At 42.0% G+C, this 17,915-nt stretch overlaps 1 long non-coding RNA gene across 3 annotated transcripts; it reads left to right on the top strand.

Annotated features, from left to right (window-relative positions):
* The first annotated feature begins 1,871 nt into the window (after window positions 1–1,871).
* On the top strand, window positions 1,872–4,665 carry LOC101779974. Of its 3 annotated transcripts, none has more exons than XR_002676821.1 (6): window positions 1,872–2,189; window positions 2,276–2,422; window positions 2,507–2,624; window positions 3,502–3,567; window positions 4,103–4,333; window positions 4,454–4,665. It is a non-coding gene; the product is annotated as an uncharacterized LOC101779974 (long non-coding RNA). The 3 variants fall into 3 exon arrangements; XR_002676820.1 differs by having other exon boundaries at window positions 1,872–2,216; window positions 2,286–2,422; XR_214910.3 differs by having other exon boundaries at window positions 1,873–2,189; window positions 2,286–2,422.
* Window positions 4,666–17,915: the final 13,250 nt, after the last annotated feature.

The following is a 17,915-nucleotide window of genomic DNA, read 5'->3' as shown; positions in this document are numbered from 1 at the left end:
CCAATGGAATCCTCGTGAAATAGAATACAATGCTCCTTCCCTTCACAGCCTCTATCTAGGGACACACAAGTCATGATGCAAGAAGAACCCTTGTGATGTCCCCACGAGAACATAGTCTACCAGCTCCTTGATGGTGCCGTCGAGAAAGGATCTTGTATTTTTTTTCTTTTATTTTTTTCTCTAAAGGCAATATCAATAGATATCGGCTATCTAAAGTCGATGAGAACATCGGCTGTTAATCAAAGAATTGCACCTTATGTATCAACCCATATGCTAGGGTAATATTTCTTCAAATATCTTCCGTTCAATGCTTTAGCAAAAACTTTCCCCTCAAGAGTTTCTAGTATATAAGCATTTCCAGGGACGCATCGGTTCACATGATAAGGCCCTTCCCAATTTGGTGACCACTTGCCAAATTTATTATCTTTGGTCCTTGTTGACAGCAATTTGCGCGTCAATTTGTGATCCGCAAGCGCACGGATCATCGTAGCTTTTCTCTTCGAGTATTCCATCCAAGGTTTATCCATCCGTGGGTCAGCAGCAAACTAACTTAGTGTTTTGTATTTAGCTCAACGGATCTAATCCTAACGTAAAGCATAGATTGTATATGAAGGGTAATCTTGATGTAAATATGAATCATAAGAACACAGATTGATCACATCCACAAACGAGGCTAAAATGCACCCAGTTGCATTATGTACATCAAATGCACAAACCCACTGCACATGCCACGCGCCATGCACCAAGGAGTTCCGTCACTCATGCATGCAAAATTAAATGGAGGCAACCAACCATATGAAACCACCTCACACCTCAACCCACCCACCAGGATGCATGCATGGAATCTTTTTTTGATTTGAAACGAAAAAATACAATATCTCCTAGACCGCAGATCCAATTTTAGATCCGTTTGAAGGAGGTTGTTGGAAAAAAATATGCTTAACAAAATGAGATCCATGAAGGCTATATTGATGAAGTTGTTTTTTCAAGTACGTAATTACAATATATTGTACTGTGAGTTGTAAGCACTTCTACTACACAATTGCAACTTGGTTATAGCATAATTTAGCACTAGTTGCAACTAGTTATAACCTAGTGTAACCTTATTACCTGTAATTAGTTATAACTCAGTTGCAACGCATTTACTACTCTAGTTGTAACATGGTATGGTTGCAACTTCTACTGGATAGAATTGCAATTGGTTATCATGGGTTGCAACCAGTTACAACCTAATTGTTTCTAGTTATTACTAGTTGCAACAAGTTACTATCCGGTTGCAAGCCCAGTTAATACTAGTTGTAACTCAATACTACACAATCACTACTTGTTGCAACCAGTTACTACTACCCAATTGCAACCCCGTTACTACTTATTGCAACTAGTTAATACTCAATTGCAATACAATTGCTACTCTGGTTGCAACAAGATATAATTGCAACTTAAAATTGCAATTTGATGTGATTATAGTGACCAGATGCAGATAATACAGAGTTATAACTAGTTGGAACTCTGTGGTAGAAAGAGTTACAATCGGTAGTACATACATATGCAACTCGCTTAAACGATAAAAAAATATATCCATATTTGATCTAGTTTTGTTATGAATATTTTTTTGAGACGAATGCAACAGCAGTTTATTAATCAGGGTTACAATTTAGGAGAAAATTTGTGTTAAATATTCAAACTAATAAAAGATTCCATGCATGCACGTAGTCTCGTGAAATTTGTATGCTAGATGTAAATAGAAAAATATAAATTAACTTAGAAATCATACCAGCATGTTTTGCTCCGTTCCAGTACGCTGTGCATTTTACTTACGGGATGCACCCGTCCCTCGCACCAACACCCTTTAAATTCTCAAACCACACCCGCAGCCGTATTTTTGTTAGCCTCGAGCGTAAAACCTTCCTCCATTAAACTATATTTATTTCATAGCTTATTTGTAGAGCCCAACACAGCACCAGTTTTTGCTCCCACATTTAGCGTCGTAGTTTCGTGCGTACGCATTTCTTCGCCCCGCGCCTCCTACCAATTCCTAACTGCAGTGCGACGAATTGGCGGTGCAGATCCACGACGAGTCGACGATGCTGTCGAAGCACACAGATCCGGTGGCTGGCGAATAGCCACAAGCTCGTCGCCGTTCTCCTTCCATCCCTCCCGGCGAGCGTGACATTGGTACTATCTAGCTGGTGCGGCACCACAAACGGCTTCTGCAGGTTCTGAGATCCATAGTTTCGACCAGCTTCCTTTTTCCCGTGTTGCTGATTAAAATTAGTTTCTTGCAGCTCTAGAGGGCAGCGGAGAATGAGATCCGAATAGGATTTGAATACGTCGGGAAGAACTACAGGCATGAATTTGCAGGATGGAGTCGGCGTCAGATTAAATAAAGAAAAGAAAAGGCATTGGATAGGTGACTCGGAAGGTATATTCTTATATGCAGATTATTCTCATTCCCAATTTCTTTGTCGTATGGAGATCTACCATTAAGCGATTTCGATTTCTGTAGGTCGACATAGAGGATCTGCATTGCCATCGTAGATAAGCATGACCTCGCCGCCGCAGGGACCTGATCCGCTCAGGGATGTACGCGGACAAGGCTGATCCGCTCAGGGATGCACGCGGACGTAAGTAGCCGTGCTCTGGGATATCTTCATGTTTTCTATATTTGATTTTAATTTTCTCCCACATGCCTTTGTTCTGACGATTTTCCATGCCAGCAGTAGATAAATTTTGTTAGCCGGTTGGATGTCTAAAACATCACTGCATGAACCCATGGATATTCTCGGTGCTTACATTGCTTATTGTTATTACTATTCTTTTCTTTGTATAACCTTTGTGGTTTGTGCTGACTTTTTCTACACGATACAACCCAAGAGTACAACTATTTATTCTTATGGTGAGGTCTGATTTTTTTTAACAAAGTAACAAGGTAGTCAATTCTATCATTTGTCATACTAATCAGATGAGGCCATGCAAATCAATATGTGATGCCATTTGTATACAAATCTATGAGGGAGTTATTTCTTGTGTCATAATGAATTTCCATATGAGCCGGACATAGTGCGATTCATAAAATTCAGTACATATACTACATTTTAGAAAAAAGGAGTATAATTCTGCTTAGCGAGGAGTATATATGTAGCGTTATGAAAAATATTTCTTAATTTTATTGTGACAATTACTTCTTTGTGTCTGAAAATTACTTCTTTGAATAATAATAATTCGAGCTGATAATGCTTTGACATTTGAATATTACTACTCTCAACTCTTCCCCAAGTAGTGTAGTATTTTTTTTCATAATTCTTTCCCTCTGATCCAACACTGTGCACTGTTGAACAAAAGGATTCGACAACACTGACTGCTTCTTGATCTAGTAAAAATTATCCTATATCTCCAGTGAACCTGAACAAAGTAGGAAAGATGAATTATCTTCAGTGACACTGATTGATTCCTTCTGATCCTTTGTAAGGCTAAATCTTTCTCATTGTGCTTGCTGAATAGGAAAGAAAGAAGCAGAGGAATTCTCAAAGGAAGTTCACTAGTGGAATCAGTGTAATCATCCTGCAGGTATTGACTCCTATATGAAGACTGGCAAGTCATTATAAAAAACTGCTCTAAATTTTTTAAATTACTTCTTCAACAACATTGCGGATATTACTTCTTCATGTTTGGAAAGTACTTTGAATAATAACAATGCCAAACCATGATTAAGATTTGATGCAAAATTACTTGTTTAAGAATTGGAAAAATATGTCTAAAATGCTATTGAATACAGGAAAATAACTTGAATAAGGTTAGTATGAGTGAGCTAGAATTTTAGTACTACTCTCAATTCATTATAGAAATACTGCTATAAAATTTGAAAAATACTTCTTTAAGGTTATTATGAAAATTATTACTTCTTTAAACTCGCCGTGCTTCTGGTAGTACAAAATATGTGATATGACTGAATGTTTGTTACTTTATTATTATTATTATTATTTCAGCACAATATTCTAATATGCAGTATTCTCATTCAATAAATGGAGTGTGTTACTAACTTACTATTGACTGGATCCAACAAATATTCTCATTCAGATTTGTTTTCCACATCTATATGCAGGTATTACTCCGAGGATGCAGACACATTCTCTCAGGAGAGCCAAAGGTTCCTAAATGCTTCCAAATGCATATAACTGTTTCTCTAGAGAATCCGAGCTTGCCTGTGCAACGAACCTATTGTGAAGGCACTCGAGCTCCTGTGACAACATGAAGACGTGGTGGTTTCTTGGTGCACGGCGAATGGTGGGCAGTGCCATCATGATTGTGCATCGTGTGAGCTTGCATGTCACATGTTAGTTCGAATGTTTTGTTTAATTACTTTTGGAGATACCTAGTAGTAATTGTTACCTGCACATAGATTCTACTAATTTAATTGTGCTTGCTGGCATGTGTGCTTGCCGGCAATATGCAGAGCAGGGCGATATCCACAGCGGTCGTGGTGTGGAGGTGGGCAGCATCGACTAGCGGTAGGGCATGTCACGACGTCCACAGTGGCCAGTTGGAAGTTGATGGTGCTCCACTAAAGTTGCAAGCATATAAGACGATTGGCTATATGAGAACCGCCCAATTTAAACTCGAATTAAGTGAATTGACGGTCATGCCAATAGAACGAGAGTTAACACTTGTCTTGCGACGTGTCAAGTGACAACCCACACCTAGAGATGTAAGACTCGGTGCAATTCAACAAAAAGCGACAAATCCGGTAGTCCCGGTAGGTGTTTCACAACATGCCTAAGATCGAGCAATACCAACCGTACAAATCTCATATCACCATATGAACCATAAAGAGCAATTTTAAACATTACACAGGTTCGACAATTAAGATTACAAGTTCATTACCTACGTGGTTCAAATCTGAAATTTAATTAAATGAGCTCCAAAATACAAGTTTTGGACTCATGACTACAATAAAATGAAATTGAAAATTAAGGTTTAAGTTTTCCCAACACCTAACCTATGAAAAGAGCACTACTACGCAGTGGATATGTTAGATAAATGCAAAAGAAATGATGGTGTAGTTGCCCAAGAACACCATCGAAGCAACAAATGACCGCTCTAGTCACTCATCACCCACCCTTGGATCGGCGGGGTAAAAGTGACCGAACACGGCCTCTAGTTCACCTGCAACTTTAGTCAACGATAGCAACATGAGTACAAAAAGGTACTCGCAAGTCTTGCGCAAATATATAACAAGGAGCATGCATAAAGGTGAACAAGGAGTAAGGCTTTAAGGTTAAGGAGAATTACAAAAGCCTATCCTTAATTTTTGACCATAAGCATGTGAATAACACCCTATGGATAGCTAGCAAGTTTTTATTAATCTTGCCCAAACCCACCACAAATTTTAGTTGAAAATAATTGCATCAATATGGTAACATAGAGCATAAATATATGAACAAGTAAGCATCCGATGACTCTACGATGAATTCATGGGACTTGAGCTTGCTCATAATCGAGAGCGCGGCAATTCGAATTGATTTAACCTTGCAAGGGTCTACTCTTTACCCACACGACTCGAACACCTTGCGGCTAGCACACCCGATCAATGGTGCACAAGGGGTACTCATGCCAACCCTTTCCCAACCGTCCCGAACTATGAGTAAAACACGCCTAGCTTGTGTGGAGGACGACCTAGGTCCACCGGGGACACTACTAGGCTCCTCTACATAGTCCAAGGACCACACATCTAGGATCGTGCCTCATAGAGCGAGTCAAGTAAGGTATTAGGCTTATTCATCCCATTCAGGAACATGTGGTAGCACGAAAAAGGGTGCTCAAACCAACGACAACAATGGACGGTCTTTAATCGACTCGAGCGGCCTATGTTACCGAGACTCCATTCTCGTGACCCTACACACTGCTCAAATCTCATATACAATTAACTATCATGTTCATTTATTTAATAACATTAAAGAATCTTATTAGAATCGGTGTTGATTAACCTATAACCATTCCCTTACCAAAGTGATCATTATATGTCTAAGCATGGCTAACCAATTAACAAGATTATTCATTATTACCCATACTACTCGAGCGACAAGGTATATGATAACAAAGCAAGGGAGGCCATAATAACAAAGACATAGGTCCTAATAATGCAATAAGGGTTCGTTTAGTTTTGGGACGAAGTGGGTTGGGTTGGAGCCGACCCACTTTTATGGGTTGGAGCCGACCCATCTCATGTTTGGATGGGTGGGTTGGAGCTGACCCAGTCTTTTGTTTGGTTGGAGAGGTTGAGGGTTGGGATGGATGTCCATTTAACACCGTTAGTTTTGGGCCCCACCGGTCAGCTACAGGGCCTACCTGTCACCCTCTTTCTATTTTCCCCCTCCCTTCCATCATTCCCACCAAGCCATCCTCCTCTCTTCTCCTCGTCGAGCCATCCTCCCCACCGAGCTCGCCCGGCCGATGGCGGCGGGGCTCGAGCTCGCCCGCGCACCTCCCCGTTGGTACTAGTGGAGGGTGGTGGCGGAGGGCGGCGCCGGCGTCCGGTGGGCGAAGGGTGGAGCCGATGTCGGGTGGGCGAAGGGCGGCGCCAGTGGAGGGCGATGGAGGGTCGGGCGGGCAGCGGCGACAGCGCCAGTGGAGGGCAATGATGGTGTCGGGCGGGTGGGCGGACGCGGGCAGGGCGAACGGAGAAGAAACGAAGAAGAAGTGGGTTAGGATGATTCCATCTTTTTTGGGGGATCGGATGAACCTGGATCTATGAGGAATATTCCTCAACTGGGTTGGACCCAACCCCCACCCTCTCCAACCAAACATGGGTCGAAGTGGGTCGGCTCCAACCCAACCCACTTTGACCCCAGAACCAAACACACCCTAAGATAACCCACATGCAACCCATAGCGATACATAGTAACAATTTAACTTTGAAAAGTAGGAATAGTATGCATAGCGGTTTGCCTTGGTTTTCCTCGGGCTCAACCTCAACCTCTACTTCGGCCTCAACTCTAGGCTCAATGGCCACGTTCTCCGGTTCTCCAGCAAATCACTCTCTAAAATGAATGAAATGTGTGCATGCATTAGAGATGATTCTTTGAGTGCAAATGCTCATGAAATGCATGGGAAATAATAGAAACCGTAAGAAACAAATTGTTATCAGAACAATCTACCTAAAAATAGTACAAAATTATGGAAAAACGATGAGAGAAACTATTTTGCTTGATAAGCCAAAAGTAAGCACGGAATTGCAAGTTTAGGATCATTTGTTGAGAAACAATTATGAAATAAATTGCACTGATAGAAAACAACAATACAAAATCATGAGAATTGGATTCACATCAAAAACAATTTTTAATGTGGAGATATAAAATAAACAAGACAAACTACCATTAAGCACATTAAATCCTAAAAGGCTTGTAAATCATCTAGAAAAGCATCAACATCATTTTTTCAAGATTCTATGAGGACAACACAGGCTAACAGAAGTGGTTTAAACACTTTATCAATTTTCCAATTATCATGCAAATAACAAAATTAAGACAGCAAACAAGCATAAGATTTAAAACACCATGAATACCATAGATTCCACTAATACAAGTTCCATATCTGGAACATACATCATAAATGGAAGCTAACAAAATTAACCACATGATGTATAAAGAATTTAACAACTCTTAGAGCAAAATAAATCATAGAACCATATACAGAAAAGGAACATGCAAATAATCATTTTTTAAAATAAATTAGATATCATCAGGAACTCATTAAAACCAGTTTCACATTTTTAGCATTTTTCTACACATTTCTATGCATTTTCCAAGTTTGCAGCTATTTAAAACTTGGAAACAAAATAAAACCACGGTCATCTTGCATTTCAACCCTCAGATCTATTTAACTCTTGCACAAAGGTACCTGAAACTTCCCCATACCCCCTATCCTTCTTATTCTCTCACAGCACCCCCCACGCACACGTACAGAGGCACGGCGCGGCATGGCATGGCTGGCTGTGGCCCTGGCTGGTGGCGTCGGGGGAGACGGTCCGGCGTGGCGGGGAGAGCGGCGGGGCTTACTAGCGGCAGCCCAACGGCAAGGAGGAGGTGGCGCAGCGGCTCCAGGAGGTGGCGGTGGGCGGAGGATAGTGGTAGCCGGCGAGCGCCCTGCACGAGGAGAGGGAAGGGAAGTTGAGCGGCGGAATGGGTTCACGGGCTCGCGAGGAAGCTTTGGGTGCGAGGAATCGGCCGATGGCTTATCGTCAGCGGTGAATCGGGTGGCAAAGGCGGCAGCGGCGCTTGGAGGTGGCGGCGGTACGGGTGGCGGATGGGATAGGGTTTGGGGGAGCCGGCACTCGGGCTTATAACGGAGGAGTGGGACGGAGCCATAGTGGCCAGTCCGGCCATGGTAGCACGGCAGGCGCCATCAGCGCTGCCCAATGGGCGGGCGCGCAGGTGCGGGAGAGGAGGAAGAGTAGGCTGATGTGTGGGCCCGGCTGAGTTCAAACCGTTCAACTTTCGCCACTCAAACGACCCAGCTACAGGCATCCAAAAATCTCACAAAAATACTTATTTGAAAGATAAAATCACAAAGAACACAATGACACAATAATCACCTTAAGAACTTCTTAGGTTTTCACACAATTGATAAAAGAAAACAGCCAAAACTAAAACTTAGGATGCTCATCATAAGTTAGGCCCGATCGAAGGTCAAGAATTTCCAAGTCCACATTTTCGGTTGGCACACGAAGACACTTCGTTAGTTGAGATACATGAAACATATTATGAATGGCAGAAAGTGATAGAGGAAGTTCCAATTGATAGGCCACGGTGCCGATTCTTTTGGTGATTTTGTAAGGTCCAACATATTGAGGAGCCAATTTTCGCTTCACTAAGAAACGTCGAGTGCCCTTGAAAGGAGAGACCTTAAGGTATACATGGTCACCAATATTGAAATGTAACTCACGACGGCGAAGATTGACATAATTCTTTTGGCGAGATTGAGCTACACGAAGGTTCTCAGGAATGGTCTTCACTTGTTCTTCGGCCTCCATTACCAAAATGGGACCAAAGAAAGGCCTTTCCCTAGACTCAGACCAATTGATAGGAGTTCTGCACCTTCTTCCATAGGGAGCTTCAAAAGGGGACATCTTGATACTTGCTTGATAGTTATTGTTATAAGAGAATTCCGCAAATGGCAAGCAAGTTACCCACTTCTTCTCATAAATAAGCAAACAAGCCCGCAACATATCTTCGAGGAATTGATTGAGTCTTTCGGTTGGACCATTGGTTTGAGGATGATAAGTGGTACTATAAGTGAGATTGGTTCCCATGGTGTTGTGAAGACTTTTCCAAAAGTGAGCAACAAATTGCGGACCACGATCGGAGACTACGGTTTTTGAAACAATATGGAGACATACTATCCGAGTGAGATATAGTTTCGCATATTGCTTGGCGAGGTAGGTGGCTTTGACCGAAAGAAAGTGAGTCGATTTCGTCAAGCGGTCAACAATCACCCAAATAGAATCATACCCTTGAGAAGCCTTTGGTAGGCCGGTGATAAAATCCATTGAAATATCTTCCCACTTCCAAGATGGAATAGGCAAGGGTTGAAAGGTGCTAGCCGGTTTGAGATGTTTGGCTTTAACTCTTTGGCAAACATCACATTCAGCAACATACCAAGCGATTTCTTGCTTCATGCGAGTCCACCAAAACCTTTGCTTGAGATCTTGATACATTTTAGTACTTCCCCGGTGATACAAAGTTGAGAGCTATGAGCTTCTTCAAGAATGAGATGCTTCAACTTGGGGACCTTGGGCACAACAACTCTCTTCCCAAAGAAAATGATGCCTTGATCATCAATAGAGAAACATTGGGCTTTGCCCTCCTTCTTTAGAGCAAGAATTCGGGCCATCCCTTTGTTACCCCTTTGAGCTTTCTTGATTTGGTCATAAAGATCGGGCTTAAAAATGAGAGTAGCAACAAAACCTTTGAGCCTTCTAATTCCAAGTTTCCAAAAGTCATCACATAGAGTGTTCACGTGAGGTTCAACGGTCAAACAATAGCACCTAGCCTTGTGACTCAAGGCATCGGCAACAACATTCGCCTTCCCGGGATGATAGTGGACTTCAAGATCATAATCCTTGATCAACTCAAGTCATCTTCATTGTCTCATATTAAGGTTGGATTGGGTGAAGATATATTTAAGGCTCTTGTGATCGGTGTAGATATTGCAATGATTACCAAGAAGATAGTGATGCCATATCCTTAGAGCATGAACAATGGCTACAAACTCTAGATCATGTGTGGGATAGTCTTGTTCAGGACGCTGTAGTTGACGAGAAGCACAAGCTACCACTTGACCTTCTTGCATAAGGATGCACCTGAGACCAATGCGAGATGCATCACAATAGACATCAAAGCTCTTGTAGATGTTTGGTTGAGCAATAACGGGAGCGGTAGTGAGATGAGATTTCAAGATTTGGAAAGCTTCTTCACACTCCTTGGACCACTCAAACTTGACCCCATTCTTCAATAATTCGGTCATAGGCTTCGCGATCTTGGAGAAGTTTTCAATGAACCGGCAGTAATATCCTGCTAGCCCAAGGAAACTCCTAATGTCGGAGACACTTTTTGTTTGCTCCCAATCAAGAACACCTTGCACCTTGCTAGGATCCACGACAATGCTATCCTTAGAGGTAACATGACCAAGAAAAGATACTTCTTCTAGCCAAAACTCACACTTGCTAAACTTGGCATAAAGGCGATGATCTCTAAGCTTTTGGAGAACAATGTGGAGATGATGAGCATGATCCTCTTTGGTCTTGGAGTAGATAAGGATGTCATCAATGAATATCACCACAAAGACATCAAGCTCTTCCATGAATATGATATTCATGAGGTACATGAAGTAGGCCAGTGCATTGGTTAAACCAAAGGACATGACGGTATATTCATAAGGTCCATACCGAGTAGAAAAGACCGTTTTAGGAATGTCTTCTTTTCGGATCTTTATTTGATGATACCCCAACCTTAGATCAATCTTAGAGAAATAACGAGCACCGGATAATTGATCAAACTAGATATCAATACGAGGAAGAGGATATTTATTCTTGACGGTGACTTCATTTAATGGACGGTAGTCAACACACATCCGTAAACTCTCATCCTTCTTTTTCACAAGGAGAGCCGGGCATCCCCAAGGTGAGGAGCTCGGACGACTAAACTCTTTTTCCAATAAGACCTTGAGTTGCTTTTTTAATTCCTTCAACTCGTTATGAGGCATACGATAGGGACGTTTTGAAATTGGAGCCGTTCCGGGTAATAGCTCGATGGCAAACTCCACTTCACGATCGGGAGGCATTCCCAGTAATTCCTCCGGAAAGACATCTGGATACTCACAAACCATAGGAATTTCTTCCAATGCCATGATTTTAGTACCCGACATGGTATAGAGACAAGACTCTTCTTTATCAAGAGAAAGGGTGACTCTCTTGACGAAATAGTGTAAAAGATCCATAGTGCGAGGTCCACGCTTGATAATCCCATCATGTCTACCCGTCCAATTCATTCCAAGAATAACATCCAAACCCAACCTATCTAGTATGCGAAGATTGGCTTTAAATATAACTCCCTCTATGAGAATTGCAACCTTTTCAACAAAATGTCTAGCAATGATTTCCCCACCTAGTGAGTCAATGAGATATGGGAGTGATAGGTTTTGAATAATAAACTTATGATGTAGCACTAGACTCTTGTTGATGAATGAACGAGTAGCTCCGGAATCAAAAAGAACAATGGTGGGAGAGGAATTTATGAGTAGCGTACCCTAGAGTATTTCGGCATCCTTCGGAATTTCCTCCATGGTGAGATAGTTGTGGCGGCCATGCTTCGGAGCTTGTTGATTCTTGTTCCCTTGATGTGTAACTTGAGGTAGAGGGTTGCCTTGCCTTGGTGCATTGGGACACCACCTTGCCTTGGTGCATTGGGAGCACCACCTTGCCTTGGAGAGGGGCAATTCTTGGAAATATGGCCCACACCACCACAATTGTAGCATGGACCCCTTGGACCACCACCAGTATTGTTCCAACTAGGGTTGGCCGACCTTGATACTTGTCCTTGACCATTGGAAGAGCGACACATAATCCACATAGGACGTGGGGGAGGGGCGCCCAGTGTACGAGGAGGAGGAGAAGGCCCCATATGCGGGTGTGAAGAGCTACCTCCCGCCAAAGTGGAAGCGGCACGCTTGTTCTTTGCTTCAAGCTTCTTCCTCTTGTGCTCGGCTCGGATAGCCACATCAACCACATCATTAAAATCAACAAACTTGTTGGTAGAGATCTTGTCTTGCATTTCCTTCGAGAGCCCTTCATAAAAGCGCTCTCTTCTTGGCATCACTAGACAATTCCTTGGGAGCGTATGGAGCGAGAGCGTTGAAGGCATGCAAATAAGTCATCACATCATTGTTGCCTTGAGTGAGGCTAAGAAATTCCTTCTTCTTGATACCCATAATGCCCTTCGGAATGTGATAGGCGTGGAACGCCGTCCGATATTCCTCCCAAGTGAAGCAGTGGTCGCGAGGGCATGTGGCAAGCACACCACGCCACCAAGCTCCGACATCATCTTGAAGTTGGTGAGAGACACAAAGAACCTTGTCATGCTCATCACATCGAAGGAGACCAAGCTTTTTCTCAATAGTACCAAGCCAATAATCCGAGTCAAGAGGGTCCTTCGTTCCACGGAAGATAGGAGGGCTGGTGCTAAAGGAATCCCTATGACCATGCACCGGGGGTGCCTCCTTCCTAGGTGGACTGCCCATGTTTTGGACAAGTTGTTCAATGAGCCGAGTTTGTTGGGCAAGCACGTCCGTAAGAGAGGGATTCACTGGATGGGGAGGAAGATTATCCCCGCTTGAGGATTCACCATGCTCAAGGCCCGAACGGTTCATCTTGTCATTGGATGGGGGTCGAAAACATAGAGAACAACACGTGTATAGAGTGTTAGAAGGGATAAAGGTAGTATTGACAGATTTTTGACAACAAGTATGCCACTGAGTTTAGGCTGAGTTTTGGACATCAAAACAGCAAGAAAATTATGATAAAATGGCTCCAAAAGATAACCCATATGTACATTAACATGTAGGCAATGTATGGATGCAATATGATGCTTCATCACATCGTTCTAAGCAATTAGATTGGCCCAAACAGAAATTTCAGCAAGCAATAAATTAAATGAACATGATATAACTTGCACAAATGAAGCATGATATTAAGGAAATTTAAAGGAACAAGAACCATAAACCAACAGTAACTTAACAAGTTGCAAGCACTAAAGTTCACATGTTTAGCACATAGGGCACAATACATAGTAAGCGTCTTATGTCGCGATACAAGAGCAAAAGCCACAACCCATGCTCTCAACTACTCCAACCCACCACAACTTGCTAAGATCTCGACATGAAGGTTCACGACGCGAAGCATTCCAGGGCTCCTAAAAGAGTCTAGCGAGTGGTGCGCACTCGGGGAAATTGGCGCATGTACGAACCCATGGAGATAGGGTTTAGCCTAGGCCAAGCTTCTGCCCAAGTACCCATTACAAGTGGAAAACGGTGAGAAGGGGCTGCCATCTCTTGTGCCGTGACACTCGACAATCTATCAAGCACGTGCCTTGGCACCTTTCTAGACCTCACAAAAGGCTCCACCTCAATTTGGAACTTGAGGAAACACCTTCTTGTCTCCTCCAACTCCCACTTGACACTCCGATAAGCCCACTCATAAGCGAAGATTGTCTCTACCATACACCTCACAAGAGGAGAGGCTCCCACCGGTACGGTAGAAAAGTGGCAAAGTGGGTCTTCAGGCCCTTGCATCGGGAGGTATGAGAAGGGATCCTCCCAAAGCTCCCGGTGCTCATAGCGAAGGCGCATGATGGCTTCATGAGCCACCTCTGGTATAGCCATCTTCGGGTAGGTTCCACTTGCTTGGAAAACATAGGGCACGGATCCCGTCACCATCTTTGCTTGAATGTGAAGAGCGGCCACGTACTCCACCACGCACACTCCAAAGCCACGAGCATAGACCTCATACTCGGGCCTAAAAGTGTAGCCCGCTTTCACCAACATCTCGTTGAGAACCGCGGGAAAGCCAACCGCGTCCGTGGCGCAGGTCGCCATGATCAATGTGAAGCTAGGAGGCATCTAACCCAAACAAAAGACAAGATAAGTTAAGAACTCATTAAATAAACAATTAAATAAAGCAAGGGTGAGAACAAGCTCTAAGATTAAGAGAAAAGATACAGAAATTAACCTTATGTTCAAATTTTAAGAACATAAATTTACTACAAGTGGTCAAAATTTTATTTCTGTTCCCACGCCACTAAACAAATTTGAAGTTCACTTTATGGAACCTCAGCTCTGATGCCACTTGTGAGAACCGTCCAATTTGAACTTGAATTAAGTGAATTGACAATCATACAAATAGGATGAGAGCCAACACTTCCTCATCTTGCAACATGTCAAGTGACAACCCACGCCTAGAGATGCAAGACTCGATGCAATTCAACATAACACGAGACAAATCCAGTAGTCCCGGTAGGTGGTTCACAACACACCCTGGATCGAGCAACACCAACCGTACAAATTGCACATCACCACGTGAACCATAAATAGCAATTTTAAACATTACAGAAGTTCAACAATTAAGATTACAAGTTCATTACATACATGGTTTAAATCTGAAATTTAATTAAATGAGCTCCAAAATACAAGTCTTGGACTCATGAAAACAACAACATGAGATTAAACATTAAGGTTTAAGTTTTCCCTACATCTAACCCATGAAAATAGCACTACTACGCAGCGGATATGTTAGATAAATGCAAAAGAAACGATGGTGTAGTTACCCAAGAACACCACCAAAGCAACAAACGACCGCTCTAGTCACTCATCACCCACCCTCAGATTGGCGGGGTAAAAGTGACCGAATAGGGCCTCTGGTTCACCTACAACTTTAGTGAGCGATAGAGCCAAAAGGTACTCGCAAGTCTTACGCAAATATATAACAAGGAGCATGCATAAGGGTGAACAAGGAGTAAGGCTTTAAGGTTAAGTAGAATTGCAAAAGCTTATCTCATCCTATCCTTAATTTTTGAACATAAGCATGTGAATAACACCTTATGGATAGCTAGAAAGTTTAATTAATCTTGCCCAAACCCACCACAAATTTTAGCTGAAAACAATTGCATCAACATGGTAACATAGAGCATAAATATATGAACAAGTATTAAAAGCATCCGATGACTCTATGATGAATTCATGGGACTTGAGCTTGCTCATAACCGAGAGCGTGGCAATTAGAATTGATTTAACCTTGCAATGGTGTACTCTTTACCCACACGACTCAAGAACCTTGCGGCTCGCACAACTGATCAATGGTGTGCAACGGGTACTCAAGCCAACCCTTTCCAAACCTCCTTGAACTATGAGTAAGACACGCCTAGCTTGTCTGAAGGACGACCTAGGTCCACATGGGGACACTCCTAGGCTCCTCTACATAGTCCAAGAACCACACATCTAGGATCGTGCCTCATAGAGCGAGTCAAGTAAGGTATTAGGCTTATTCATCCCATTCAGGAACATGTGGTAGCATGAAAAAGGGTGCTCAAACCAACGTCAACAACGGACGGTCTTTAGTCGACTCGAGCAGCCTATGTCACCGAGACTCCATTCTCGTGACCCTACAAACCGCTCAAATCTCATATCCAATTAACTATCATGTTCATTTATTTAATAACATTAAAGAATCTTATTAGAATCGGTGTTGATTAACCTATAACCATTCCCTTACCAAAGTGATCATTATATGTCTAAGCATGGCTAACCAATTAACAAGATTAATTCATTATTACCCATACTATTCGAGCAACAAGGTATATGATAACAAAGCAAGGGAGGCCATAATAACAAAGACATAGGTCCTAATAATGCAATAAGATAACCCACATGCAACCCATAGCGATACATAGTAACAATTTAACTTTGAAAAGTAGGAATAGTATGCATAGCTGTTTGCCTTGGTTTTCCTCGAGCTAACCTCAACCTCTACTTCGGCCTCAACTCAGGGCTCAACGGCCACGTTCTCCAGTAAATCTCTCTCTAAAATGAATGAAATGCGTGCATGCATTAGAGATGATGCTATGAGTGCAAATGCTCATGAAATGCATGGAAAATAATAGAAATAGTATGAAAGAAATTGTTAACAGAACAATTTAGCTAAAAATAGTGCAAAATTATGGAAGAACGATAAGAGAAACTATTTTGCATGATAAGCCAAAAGCAAGAATAAAATTGCAAGTTTAGGATCATTTGTTGAGAAACAATTATGAAATAAAGTGCACTGATAGAAGACAACAATACAAAATCATGAGAATTGGATTCACATCAAAATCAATTTTTAATGTGGAGATATAAAATAAACAAGACAAACTACCATTAAACACATTAAATCCCAAAAGGCTTGTAAATTAACCAGAAAAGCATCAACATCATTTTTCTGGATTCTATGTAGAAAACATAGGTTAACAGAAGTGGTTTCAACACTTTATCAATTTTCCACTAATTATAATGCAAATAACAAAATTAAGACAACAAACAAGCATTAGATTTAAAACAGCATGAAAACCATAGATTCCAATAATACAACTTGCATATCTAGAATATAAATGGTAAATGGAAGCTACCAAAATTGGTTTCACAATTTTTGGACCACCACATGATGTATAAAACATTTAACAACTATTAGATCAAAATAAATCATAGCACCAGATATGGAATAGGAACATGCAGATAATAATTTTTGAAATAAACTAGATATCATCAGGAACTCAACAAAACAAGCTTCACATTTTTAGCTTTTTTTCTACATATTTCTATGCATTTTCCAAATTTGCAGCTATTTAAAACTAGGAAACAAAACAAAACCGCGGTCATCTTGCATTTCAACCCTTAGATCTATTTAAGTCTTGCACAAAGGTTCCTGAAACTTCCCCATACCCCCTCTCCGTCTCCTTCTCTCACAGCACCCCCCACGCACACACATACAGCGGCACGGCGCGGCATGACCAACAATTATCTGAGGAAGCGCAGTGGCATAAGTTGAAGAGGAAATACACTAAAAAGGACATGACCCATCCTGTAGATGGAAAGGCATGGGAAGATTTTGACAAGTGCTGGCTTGATTTTGCTGAAGATGCACGAAACCTAAGACTTGGACTTGCCACAGATGGCTTCAATCCTTTTAGCAACATGAGTTCATCTTATAGCATGTGGCCTGTTTTTGTGATTCCATATAACTTACCACCTTGGTCATTCACCAAGGAAGGCCTTTGATGTTTTCTTGCAGCCTCTTGTAGAAGATTTACTTGTGCTATGGTCTGCTGTGGATGTTGTTGATGCTATCACCGGGAAAGATTTTTAAGCTTCGTGTTGCAGTGTTGTGCTGCATTCATGACTATCCAGCATTGAGTACTCTATCAGGGCGTACTGCAAGTGGTTACTTTGCTTGTCTCCACTGTGACAAAAATCCTCTGTCCTTTGCCATAAGGAGCAAGCTATGTTATATTGGGCACTGCCATTTCCTTCCGAGAGGTCATCATTTGCACAAGGCCAGTGATTTTGTCTCTCTCCATGATACTAGTGCAAAGCCAGGTACTTTCACAAGAGAAGAGCTGCTAGAAGAATTAGAAAAGGTTAAAGATGTTAGAGTTGGACAGAAAAGGAAGTGTTCGGAGAATCATGTGCCAATTTGGGGTAGAAGGGTTTGTTTGTGGGACTTAACATATTGGTCATCTCTGAAGCTTAGACGCAATCTTGATGTAATGCACATTGAAAAAATGTGTGTGAAAGCCTCCTTGGTACGATTCTCGACATAAAAGGGAAGTCAAAAG

The sequence above is a fragment of the Setaria italica genome, chromosome III (genome assembly GCF_000263155.2).
Source record: "Setaria italica strain Yugu1 chromosome III, Setaria_italica_v2.0, whole genome shotgun sequence".
Classification (NCBI taxonomy): Eukaryota; Viridiplantae; Streptophyta; class Magnoliopsida; order Poales; family Poaceae; genus Setaria; species Setaria italica.
Note: the sequence above shows the minus strand (reverse complement) of the source record. Positions and strands in the feature narration are given on the sequence as shown.